Source organism: Mchenga conophoros, linkage group LG23 (genome assembly GCF_057382185.1).
Source record: "Mchenga conophoros isolate Kocher_MC1m ecotype Shallow Benthic linkage group LG23, M_conophoros_male_GT1.1, whole genome shotgun sequence".
NCBI classification, from domain to species: Eukaryota; Metazoa; Chordata; class Actinopteri; order Cichliformes; family Cichlidae; genus Mchenga; species Mchenga conophoros.
The window spans coordinates 36,474,512-36,487,860 of record NC_140547.1 but is presented as its reverse complement, the minus strand read 5'-3'; positions in this window follow the sequence as shown (position 1 = coordinate 36,487,860).

Genomic DNA, 13,349 nt, shown 5'->3' with positions numbered 1-13,349 from the left:
GGAGTTGGGGTTGACATGGGTTGCCAAGTGGCTTGCATGTGTGCAACAGCTTAAATGGTACACCTTCAATGAGACTTACCACTTGGATGTATTAAAGAGGGCTGGAACTGTGAACAGCTGATTTGCCAGGATTGTGGGTAATTCATTAAAATGTGAACCGCTGTGATGGAAGGAAATAACATAAAATAATAAAAGAATGTGGCACAATATAGCAAGGGTGTCAAACTCACATTGATTAATAATCCAATTTGACTTCGAGCCAGAGCTGTAAAACCACCACATCATATTACTATAAAAAATAATATCTTAATATTTCTGAATTTAAAAAACGTATTCATTTTTAATAAAAAGGTTCAAGCACATTCTGAAAACGTTAAATTTCGCTGCCCATTTACAATTTACATCTTACAGTAGGTCTAATAAGGGCCAAAATTGCTTATTATTTGAAGGACCTATCCAATGATCCATCCAACCTATCAAGATTCTGAAATATCTTTAACTCATTGGTCATTTTCACTCCTCTGTAATACTAAGAAATGTTAATGATCACTTTTCAGCAATGTTCATACTTTGCAAAGCCATCCATTGAGCTGAATTGGACCCTGTGGTTGGCCACTTCTGGCCTGCAGGCCATATGGTTGACACTCCTTAAATGGGAAGGGATAATATCATAGAAGAAAAAGAGGGGAAAAGAAGGGAGGCAGGTGTATGAGGAAGAAATGAAAGAAAGACAGGCAAAGACTCCTGGAAAGTCCTGCATTTATACACATACACATCCTCCTTGTCACTAAAGGACACACAAGCTATGACTTGACCCCAGAGTCATGTTTACATAGAAGCCAGTAAAGTGGTGCCAGAGAAGGTCTGTACTTGGGCATGTTCACATTCCCCTCCCCATTAAATGATTAGTGAGGCCTTAATCGGCCGAATGCTTAATTTAGCTAAGGAAAGCAGAACTAATGTGTTATAAGAGGCTCAAAAGGACTGAAGCAAGGAAGAACACAAAAAAAAGAAAAGTCTGCCAACTTCCTGCATTGTGGCTTTCTGATGATTGTCACTAAACAGTAGCTTCAAACATGATTTTCCCTTAAAAATAAATACAGACAAGAAACAGGATCACCAAATTGTCAAGCCGCTTAGAACGAGTGATCAAATAATCTATTATTCAACACTCCTTGCACTATAAATAGTCACCACTTGTCATGTCCAGGATTTGATACCAAAACCCTTGAGATCAGACTGTGAAGGCTGACAAAGAGTCGGAATAAAGCCCAGAGAGGCATTTTCAATAATACCCCTTCAAAGAGCAGTTCCTATTTGAGGATTTTCTTTTTATTTGTTTGTCTTTTTATCCCCCCCAAAACGACCGTTACAGTTGACGAGCTGCTGTATTCATCATTTCTCATATTGCGTTGTGTCACTCGGAGGTGAGCGGCGTGGATAATCAAGCAAATCATGAGGCTGGAAGAGAGCAATTTTTGTGCATTTGGGACCAGTGCTTCACTGTGTGTTTCAGTGTTGTCCTCTTTATTTATTTTTTGGTTTTGCTTTTTTTGTGTGTTTGTCTTCCTGCGGGTCATTTCTGGACTGCACGTACACTGCAGGGGAATAAAATTACACACGCTGATGCCAAACATAAAGGCTGAAATGTGAAGGTAAAAAAAAAAAACCTAACATTTTTTATTTGTCATTTCCTCTTGTCAGTTTTATGTTGTTATCATTCGGCAGTCCCTAAGGCGAGTGATGAATAGGTAACATGCTAGAGTGCGCATTTTCACCATGTTTATCTTTAGCGTTGGGGAATATGAGCGAGGGCCCGTTGTTGTACAAGTGGCCCCACTCTCATCATCCATAAATATAATTGGAAATGGTCCTGAGGATCAGTCATGACATTACAAAATTTTCCGAGCAAACACGAGTAATGATCTACCTAGAAGGGGCCTCTTGGGCTTCACTATATTTAACAAACTCAAGTGATTTGACAATCTCTTGCTGTCTGCTAAAGCCTTTCCCTGAACAGTGATTAAAACAGGACATGACAGGGCTGTCACACTTTGGATTTCAACATGTGCCTCAGTGGTGGGCATGAGGCTGAGGGTGGTGTGTTAAAACCCAAAAAGCAAGTATTAAACGTATAGAAAGAATCTGACAACCTTACTGCAAGTGAAAAACGGTATGTGCATTTGTATGACACTCTAAGCTTAGGACATGAGCTTCACAGAAATTCTACTGTACTGTCCCAGAATAGACAACTGTTGTCTCACGGCTTCCAGAGCCATTCATATACTAACACAATGCAGGCTAATCCAGTGTATTTTTGTCAGATCCCTGCTGGGTCTCTCTATTGTGCGTGCTATAGTAATATCGCCCAGTCCAAGGCAACAGTCCTTGCAAAGACACCTAAAAAGTCCATATTAGGTAGTTGGATGGGTAGCAGTGGCATGAGTCACTAATTAGTCCACCAGGGGACCCAGGTTCCTTTCTTACTGGGACCTTTGCCCAGTTTTTACTGCTTAACCCTAAGAAGGGAAATCAACAAACATCAAAAGCAGAGGGCCATACTAACTTAGATAAAGTAAACTAAACACCACTGATTGAACAACTGCATTAAAACATTCAATACATAGTGCTGAATTTGGTCAGTCTTTCTGGATGTACTTGGTAGACATAACATTTCTCTAAAAGAAAGGTGGAACCAGTTCCATTGTAATCTGTTGAGTTTTAGTTTGATGTATAGTCTGACAATTACATGGAAAAATATAAGATGAAGAACCTTATTAAATTTTCTAAATGGTTACAATCACTGCAGTACAGACATGCAACTCAAACTGAGATGATCACCCTACTGTTCAACAATGAAATCCTAATTTCCAAGGTTAAATTACTGAACAAAAAAGACAGATGTTTAGCCATCACCAGGGCTGTAAAATGATGTTGTTTATCACAGCTAAAAAAAAATTTTGCACATAGGCTAAGTGACCTTACCTGGAATTAGATTAAATGGCAGTACAGTATTATTACAATCTTTTACTAAGGGCTCCTTATGATGTCTTTTTATTACTGTTGAGGGGTTATGTAGTTTTCCTTTTAGGATGTCTAGAACCTGGACTGTATTATGTGGTCAGAGAAGGTTTAAATACTAACAACTGAATTTAATTAAGGTTTAAAAAGTGTCATTATTTCAGTTAAAATTGTTGGAAGCTGTTTAGCTTCACTGCTAAACTGTCAAATAAAGGCAAAAAAGCACAAAAATACATCATAACCCCCCCCCAACCTGACCAGACCCTTGACCGATCTCACCTGGAAAGTTGTCCCAGATCTGACAGAGCAGTGCCAGGCACCTAAATTTTCCCTCTATTTCATCATGTATATGGACACCTCGAGTTAAGCCTTGAGTTTACACCACTAATCTGAGAAGGACAACCACATGTAAGAGAAGGTGAAAGATAACAAGAAGAACAATTGTTGTCTACGATATAAAAATATATATGTATATTTTTTAAATGCAATAATATAAAACACAAAGTTTAAGTATATTTTTTTTCTTCTTCCTATGTGGAAATCAGATGTAGAGAAACAAGATGTACAACAGTTTTTGTGGTTTTTAGTAATTCTTTTGCTGTCTGTGTTTATGGTCTGAGAACACTGTTTTGCTTGGAGCGGAGATAAAAATGTTTTGATGAGATAGTTTGGTTTTGCCAAAAGAGTCGGTTGTTTTGTGACTATAGTTTGTGTAAAACTGTTTTGTTGTGTTTAAAGTTTTTGAGAAAAGGCCAGAAGGTTTGAAGAAATGTGTCCTAACAGATGCGAAAAGCTGCAATACACCGACTTTGAATAGACATTTCAGTTTGTATTCAATATGAAAGTGCAGAGCAAAGGGAAAGAGGCAAAACTCAATGTACTGTGCATGCAATGTGTCTTGTAATTTTAGAAGATTGAAGGTGTGTGCACCTCCAGTAAGCAAAGCCACTTTTATTGTATTTTTGTTGTGTTTATGGACCAGTACAAATGTGGTACAAAACTTAATGTTTGCATCTTGTCATGTATTCTCAGAGGCTTTTCTTTATCAAAAAAGTTATCTACAAGGGCTTGAGGCTTTTTGCTGTTTGATGTGAGTAGATTCACAAAACCAGTGATCCCTTCTTTAAAAAGAAACCATGGTAAATCTGTTTCCATGCATTAGTGTAATGAGAGAAGAAATGTGCCAACCTTTCCACAGTTAATAAGGAAATCAGGACTAATTGGTGTATGGTCAGTTCTTCAGCACTTTGTACACATCTGTTTGATCTTCTACAAGCAGGTATTATCACACATGCACCCAGCATTACCTTGGTACTCAAACACATGAGTTCAGTACACCTCTAGCATTAAGGTTGTAAGATCAACATGCCTCACAATATACCAGAGCAAGATTCTAATCAATTTACAAAGAGCTGAGGCGAAGCAATTCATCCAGCAGCTGTCTTCTACACAAAGCTCTCACTGCCACCTTTTCAATAGTACTTCTGGCAACCACATGAATGCTTAATGAAAACACTTTGGTTAATGGCAAATATAAAACTTCTTTGTTACTGGATATTTTCTAAGCTGTGTGCTTTTGCTGCTAAGCAAATGATAGAGTCTAGACCGACCACTTTTATCTATGGACCTGACATGCTTTCTGAAACATGAACTCGCTGAGTAGATGCTACTTTAGAGAATTCCACATTCAAACAAAATAAGCTAAATAAACTTTTACCATACATGCAGACTATCAACTTTATTAAGTGCATGCAAACGCTAAGAGCCATAATGACCAAACCCAGGTGATGGCACTTCCTCAAAGCCTGACTTGCACTGAAAGTAATCATAGCCAGGCTGGGGCTTGCAGTGACTGTGCAGGCTAAAAATAACAAGTGTGAATCAACGCTTCGGGTTCACAAGGTTAATTTTGCCTGATTAACACTTGCCCATAAAATAATCTGTTTATTCATTCTCATTATGTAACGTAATGTACCCTAACAAAGTCTACAGGGATCTCTACCTGCCCTGCAAGTTTTTGCTCCCTTGCTGCTTCTCTATCCATGATCCAAGTATGTGTCATGAAAGTAAATGGCCCTTAATTGGCTCTAGAGTCAAAGAGCGGTGTTTGAGCACAGTCTTGCAAGACTAGCGGAACTTGAAGAGTTTGTTAAGTGGTTTCATCGGGCCAAGAAGAGAACAAAAAAATCCAGTTTCTGTGGGTTTAATAAAAGTCCAGCTGTGACAAGCTGCAGCCCAGTGTGTCGAATGTGTCTCCTCACCATCTCTAAAACGTAATCATGTCAGAAAGTAAGGATTCTTGTTTTTAGCTTGACCTGATATGTCCTGTTCTTTGGAAAATGTGTCATATGAGCAAAAGTTTTAAACCCAGAGACTTTTACAAAACAGACTGTTCATTTGCATTCTTTTACAGTAACCAAGGAAATTCCCATAAGATAATAATTGCCATAAGAAATTGTCTAATAAAGCTCATGCAAGCTAACAGGCCTGTAGTTTCAGTGCAAAACAACAGTCAGTATCAACAGGCAATTTAATTTGTGGAAGGATTTTCTGATTTTCACTGTTGGACTCTATCGGTCTGCTAAAAGTGATGAACGACAAGGTAGCTAGCATGCAGCGTTATGCTATCTAGAGTGAATGTCTAATTTCTACAAGTTGATCCATTAACTCAGCAAGCCATTTTCAAATTACTTAATACATTTATTAACCACATCCACATCTCTGTAGCATAGCAAGTTACAGATATTCTAGCCAGCAAAAACTGTGTCTTGCTTCCTGTTATAAAAAGCAGAAGTCACATTAGATGTGCAGCACTTCATAGTAAAATGTGTTGTAATCATTGTGATACTCAGGTTTACAGAACATACCCAGACCTCCCAGTTGTTGACAGAACTTGTATGCCTTTGCCTGCTGCTAGCTTGCACAAGGTCTCTGCAAACACTGCCTTCCCTTCACTTACTGTCTGCAGGTGTCAATAATAGTAATTCTTTTTGTTGAGGAATTACAAATATGGTAAATTTCCAATGTAAAAATGGCAGCTACATAGAACATATTTCATTATCTTTAATTCTTATGCAATGCTTCAATAATGCACTTCATAACTAATAGTCTGCTATGAGAAAGCAATTAAAGTTGCAGCTCAGTGTTGAAGCTTTGAAGAGTCTGAGCTACAAGAGCTAATAGTGCTTGTAGGCTCAAATACAGTGCAGCAGAGCAGAACGGCACTCGCTGTCAAAAAGAAATTGGGCAGATAAGTTGCAAGTATTTGAAAACAAACACACCCCTTTTATACCCCCACAAATACCCTGGCTGTGCCGTTGTACATCCCTCCCCTATTTTTCATTTCACGCTACACTTTCCAAGGTGTTGGTGGAGAGCAGCACCACGGTCCAATTTTACACACTCTCTGTCCTGACTTTGGTTCTGTGATAATAAGTTCACTTCTTCCAGGGAATGACAGGGAAAAAAGGAGGTCTCAAAAATCTGAAACAGAGGTGTGCAAATACCCTTACGAGCACATACAAGAGGGTATTAACAGACACACAGGTGGCTAATGCTTTGGGGCTCCTTCAGTCATCCTTTATTCTTAAATGTCAGACATCACACAGTTTGTGAATGCTTTCTCCCTTAGGGCTGAATGAGCTGTACTGGAGTGAAAAGTGTTTTCTCTCACCTTCTTTTCAGCCTCAACAAGACCTAAAATGTTTAAGTGCTTAATCCCAATTAATCTGGAGTTTACAGAAAGCCTTTATTACTCTACTGAATTAGTTTAGTGGTCTTAATCCCTTGACAATGAGTGGAGGCGTTAGTGTGCAACCACATGCACATTCACAGATTTGTAAGTGCACACATCTTGCTTTGGAGAGCAGGGACCAGTCTTTTTGCACTCAAAGTGTGGGGAATTACCAGAATTTGGTCAAGAAGAGTTTACTGTAGCTAAATCTAGATCCAAACATCCATAATAAGAGGTTGACAATGGTCGGAGATGAGCCCATGTGCTATTTTTCCACGTATGAAATGACCCTTAAACGACTTGCCACTAACTACAATTTTTTTCGTGGTTCAACAAATGAAGAAACAAAATGGGTTTAATTTGAAAAATGATGCATTGTTGTAGATCTATAGGAGTAATCTACAGAAGACAAAACAATTTTAGGATAATAAAAGGTCGGTGTTTCTGCCTTGTTGGTCTACACTCTAAAGGAAATAGCATTACAGGTGTTTTCAGTCCCGTTGCCACAGGTGTATAAATCATGAACCTAGACATATAAACTGGCTTTAAGAAAGCATGGGATATTCTAAAGATCTAGCTGAATGTGTTATAAAGGTTGCACCAAGTCAGTTCATGACATTTCTTCTCTCCTAGATATCCTAACTGTAAGTGGCTTTATTGCAAAGGGGTCATGTTTAGGAACCACAACATTCAGACCCGTAGAGTGCAGAGTGGGGTCAAGGAGTGCCGAAGTGCAGTGCACAAGTAACTGCAACCTCCTCTGGCATTAACAACAGCACAAAAACCAAATACTTGGAACTTTATAGCATAGGTGTTCATGGTAGAAGAGCATTTGTACATGTAGCCCAGTATTCCTTGTCCATATAGGAAATGTATTTATTTAGTTGTTTATTTGTAAGGGACAAGAATATGCTGTTTATTTGCATATAGCCAAGGCTAACGATGTCTTGACAACCTGTGGCTTTGCAGGAAATTAAAAATTTTTTAAAAGTGTTTAAACAAACAATGTTTCTTGTTTGTTTGTTTGTTTTTTTTCCATTGAAGGCTTCCGTAAACAGTTTGATGTGTGCTTACAAAGTATGAGGGAAAAATCCTTAAAAAATGGAAAATGGAAATCATCTTAAATTGGTACACTGTACTGTATTTTACTAATGTTTTTTTTTTTTTTTACAGATCGCTGGTGGGCAGAAGTGTTGCTTAAATGCGTGATGGGTGGTGCTCCCGATGTGTGGATGGTATTTTTGATGATGCAATTGTCATAACTTAAGTCATCAAAAGGAAGGTTTGCCAAGCTTCAATTAGCAGTTAAAATTAACTACGATGTCCTCCAGACTCTTGAACAGTATACTATTATGTTATAAATGAACTCAATCAACTTATTGTAAAACATAACTCTGGTTCCTCTAAATGTGGTGCCCTAATGGCCTCAAAGTTCGTATGACAACAGAACCTACAATAAGATGGACCTAACCTCCATATGGGGTCATGTTAATTGCCCATGCTGCTGCCACTGTCAGCAGGCAGCAAAAGAATACTGTCGCCACGAATGGAGGCACAGCTAGATGAGGAAACACACAAATTGGCTGTCATCTCCTTTAGAGGAACGCGCTGCCCTGCCATGATTCCTTGTGATTCCTTGTGAATCAGCTTTAAGTTTCAGTTTTGACTTGGCTGCTTGTTTAATGTTACTTTTTAACCGCTTTGCTCCTGATGGGCGGTTTAAATATAACTTTTAAAAACTTCGGAATTATCATATTTCAGCTTTGATTGAAAGTCAGTAATTTCTGCAGGTCTGTATCCAGTGTATGAAAATGGCTCGTTTGTAAAAATTCAGAAGAGAGAGTTACAGCTCAAAGTGACACCCATCATAATGCTTGCAAATTCTGTAGAGGAACAAAATTACAGAGCGAAATCACAGCAAATTTACACATTAAAAAAAAAAAACTATACAAAAGAAAGATAACAAAAAAACCCCTTTTATATCATTTAATTCAATCTGTTCAGTCCATTGGTTTTATATCTTCTCAGCTCATCATACGTTTTGCATACCAAAACTGTAAATTTAAAAAATAACTTACTAACGTTGACATGAAAATGTAGTGAACTAATCGCTGAGTCTCACAAACTGGAAATATTCAAGTAAATTAAAAAAGGAGTGATTTTGAGTTGTTTTCTGAGTCAGTAACTGTGATTTGAATTGTCCTATTTAAGGGAGGCACAGAGTAAAATAGTATCCAATTATGATATGTAAATTGCACGTGCGAAAAGGTTTGATTATACATTGCTAACAACACAATAACGAATATCAGCAAAGCTTTCATCCGGAAGGTCTCCCCATGATAATCCTTGAACAAAAACATTGTATGCCAAAGCTGCAAAGCACATTGTATATATACATACACACACACACACACACACATACACACACACACACACATATATATATATATATATATATATATATATATATATATATATATATATATATACATATATACACATATACATATATATATATATATATAGATATATATATATATATATCTATATATATATATACACTCAACAAAAATATAAACGCAACACCTTTGTTACTGCTCCCATTCCCCATGGGATGGACGTAGAGACCTAAAATTCATTCCAGATACACAATATAACCATCCCTCCCAAACAGTGGTCACAAATCAGTCCAAATGTGTGGTAGTGGGCACATCTGCTATATTGAGATAATCCATCCCACCTCACAGGTGTGCCACATCAGGATGCTGATCTGACATCATGAGTAGTGCACAGGTGTACCTCAGACTGCCCACAACAAAAGTCCACCCTGGGATGTGCAGTTTTTTGCGCTATTGGGGGTCTGGGGACCCAGAACCGGTCAGTATCTGGTGTGACCACCATTTGCCTCATGCAGTGCAACACATCGTCGCATGGAGTCTATCAGATTGTCAATTGTGGCCTGTGGAATGTTGGTCCACTCCACTTCAATGGCTGTGCGAGGTTGTTGGATATTCATGGGAACTGGTAGACGCTGTCGTATACGCCGGTCAAGCACATCCCGAACATGCTCAATGGGTGACATGTTCGGTGAGTATGCTGGCCATGCAAGAACTGGGACATTCTCAGCTGCCATCTGCCCTGAACAATGTGAACCATGATTCATCCGTGAAGCGCACACCTCTCCAATGTGCCAGACGCCATCGAATGTGAGCATTTGCCCACACAAGTCTGTTACGGCGACGAGCTGGAGTCAGGTCAAGACCCCAATGAGGACGACGGGCATGCAGTTGAGCGTCCCTGAGACGGTTTCTGACAGTTTGTGCAGAAATTGTTTGGTTGTGCAAACCAGTTGTTCCAGCAGCTGTCTGGGTGGCTGGTCTCAGATGATCTTGGAGGTGAACCTGCTGGATGTGGAGGTCCTGGGCTGGTGTGGTTACACGAGGTCTGTGGTTGTGAGGCCGTTTGGATGTGCTGCCATATTCTCTGAAACGCCTGTGGAGACGGCTTATGGTTGAGAAATGAACATTCAATGCACGGGCGACAGATCTGGTTGACATTCCTGCTGTCAGCATGCCAATTGCACGCTCCCTCATTGCTTGTGGCATCTGTGGCATTTTGCTGTGAGACAAAACTGCACATTCCAGGGTGGCCTTTTGTTGTGGGCAGTCTGAGGTACACCTGTGCACTACTCATGATGTCAGATCAGCATCCTGATGTGGCACACCTGTGAGGTGGGATGGATTATCTCAATATAGCAGATGTGCCCACTACCACACATTTGGACTGATTTGTGACCACTGTTTGGGAGGGATGGTTATATTGTGTATCTGGAATGAATTTTAGGTCTCTACGTCCATCCCATGGGGAATGGGAGCAGTAACAAAGGTGTTGCGTTTATATTATATATATATATACATACATATATATATACATATATACAGTGTTGGGAAGGTTACTTTTAAAATGTATTCCATTACAGAATACAGAATACATGCCCCAAAATGTATTCTGTAACGTATTCCGTTACGTTACTCAATGACAGTAACGTATTCTGAATACTTTGGATTACTTAATATATTATCATGCTTTTTACAACAACGTGAATGTACTATTGCTGTGTGATTTATTACTATTACTGAAAGTTCGCGACTCCGAACTGTAGTAAAGGGACCTCTGACTAATACGGCGGGGTCCCTGTCAGCTCGTAGCCGAAAAATAGCTTTACTTTGTTTTGTGGGTCAACTTTCTTGCGAGAGATAGAGAGAGGCGTTGAAAGACTGCTCCAACGGAACTTATTGTTTTCGGAGGAAAACACGAACACGGTGTACAGTCGAGTCTTAATAGCTTACTTACAACTGGGCTCGTCAGGCTCTCTTCTTGGCTGAAGTGGTTATTATTATATTTACATGCTTCCAGCTCCCGTTTTTCCTCGATGACAACTCGTACCTTTCCACTCCCCTTTTTCTCCCTCCTCGCGCTCACAGACCCATAACGTGTATGGCAGTCCATTCTCCCTGCAACACGGACTACACTGCCCATGATGCTACATTCTTGTAGCATTCTGCCTGTTAGCTTAGCACAACAACAACGAAAAGGCGCTCTCTCACCCAAGAAACACACAGTCGCAGAGAGAGAGAGCGTCGCCCTGTAACCATGGCAACCGTAACGCTGCCGCCTGGAACAAAAGAACGTAGCTGTCAAACAAAACCGAAACAGTCCTGACCCGCGACAATATGAAACAGGAAAGTACCGCAGTGTAATCCATTTATTTCAAGAAAGTAACTGTATTCTGAATACCACCTTTTTAAACGGTAACTGTAACGGAATACAGTTACTCATATTTTGTATTTTAAATACGTAACGGCGGTACATGTATTCCATTACTCCCCAACACTGCATATAAATATATATATATATGATTAGTGCCTCTGTGCTGTCTTTCAGTCCAGCTTTGTCCAGCCACTGGTAGGATAGGCTGGGGTCTATCACACCAGGCAAGACCCCAGGTGCAGGCTGTGTAAAGATGCCCCAGAGACAATCCAGCACATAACAGCAGGGTGCAAGATGCTAGCAGGCAAGGCATACATGGAACGCCATAACCAAGCGGCCGGCATAGTGTACAGGAACATCTGTGCCAAGTATAACCTGGAAGTCCCGAGGTCAAAATGGGAGATGCCCCCAAGGGTGGTGGAGAATGACCGAGCTAAGATCCTGTGGAACTTCCAGATACAGACGGACAAAATGGTGGTGGCTAACCAATCGGAGATAGTGGTGGTAGACAAACAGAAGAAGACGGCCATATTGATCGATGTAGCGGTTCCAAATGACCGCAATATCAGGAAGAAGGAACACGAGAAGCTGGAGAAATACCAAGGGCTCAGAGAAGAGCTCGAGAGGATGTGGAGGGTGAAGGTAACGGTGGTCCCCGTGGTAATCGGAGCACTAGGTGCGGTGACTCCCAAGCTAGGCGAGTGGCTCCAGCAGATACCGGGAATAACATCGGAGATCTCTGTCCAGAAGAGCGCAGTCCTGGGAACAGCTAAGATACTGCGCAGGACCCTCAAGCTCCCAGGCCTCTGGTAGAGGACCCGAGCTTGAAGGATAAACCGCCCGCAGGGGGGGGGGGGTGTTTGTTTTTTTTTGTTCTTTGTTTTATATAAATATATACACATTTTCCATCTACTTGTATCTTGAGTTTATTTACTACACTAGGCAATAGGTCATAGTGGAATTTTGAGTATAACAACTTCTTATAAATTGGTGCCATTTAACTTAATCTACTGATAGCATCAAAGTAGGATATATACTAAATTGATATTACTAAAATAATCTCGGAAGATAATATACTTATTATGTAGAGCAGCCAGTTCGCAACTGGATAATTATTTTTCTTTTAACTCTCTGGGGTGTTTTTGTTACTCAGCCCATGTTTGCAGGTCTGGTGAACCCTTTTTTAAAATTAATACATAAAAACTTGTGTAATGATGCTTAACAAATGTTTATTTTATCCATATTCCAAGCCACGCAGACCACATTTCTGAGTAATATTTTGTGTTTCCGTCTGTTAGAACCCATTTAGAATAAAAGAACAGTTTGTTTTTTGTCACATGGTACTTTCAAAGTGCATTTTAATAAGGAAAATCCATCATAACCAAGATACGAACGAAAAATCATGTTTAACTTGGACAATTATTTCTGATCACCGTTGTCTTTCTTTGAACTTAATTAAAAGTTGAAGAGATTTATTTTATTGAACGTTATCCATGATTACTGTGTCTGCAAAATAATTTAGATCAGGGAACACTTCCTGAAAAACAAACTCCCTAGATGGCATCCAGGATGAAAAGTGAAAAATCTGATTCCAGCAGTGACTGCCGTTTGTTTTGGCCTTGGTTGCACCATGTTGACAGCTATGTAACGTGGCTCATTTCTTGGACAAAAAGACCATTCAGCTTCACAATTTCTTGACATCCATATTTAATGCTCAATTTCATCATTTTCAAACTTACTGTCAGACTGAATTGATGGCACTGCTATAGCTCGCCTGGTTAAGCAGGTGGCCCGAGCACATGAAGGCTCGAGTCGCCATTGTGGG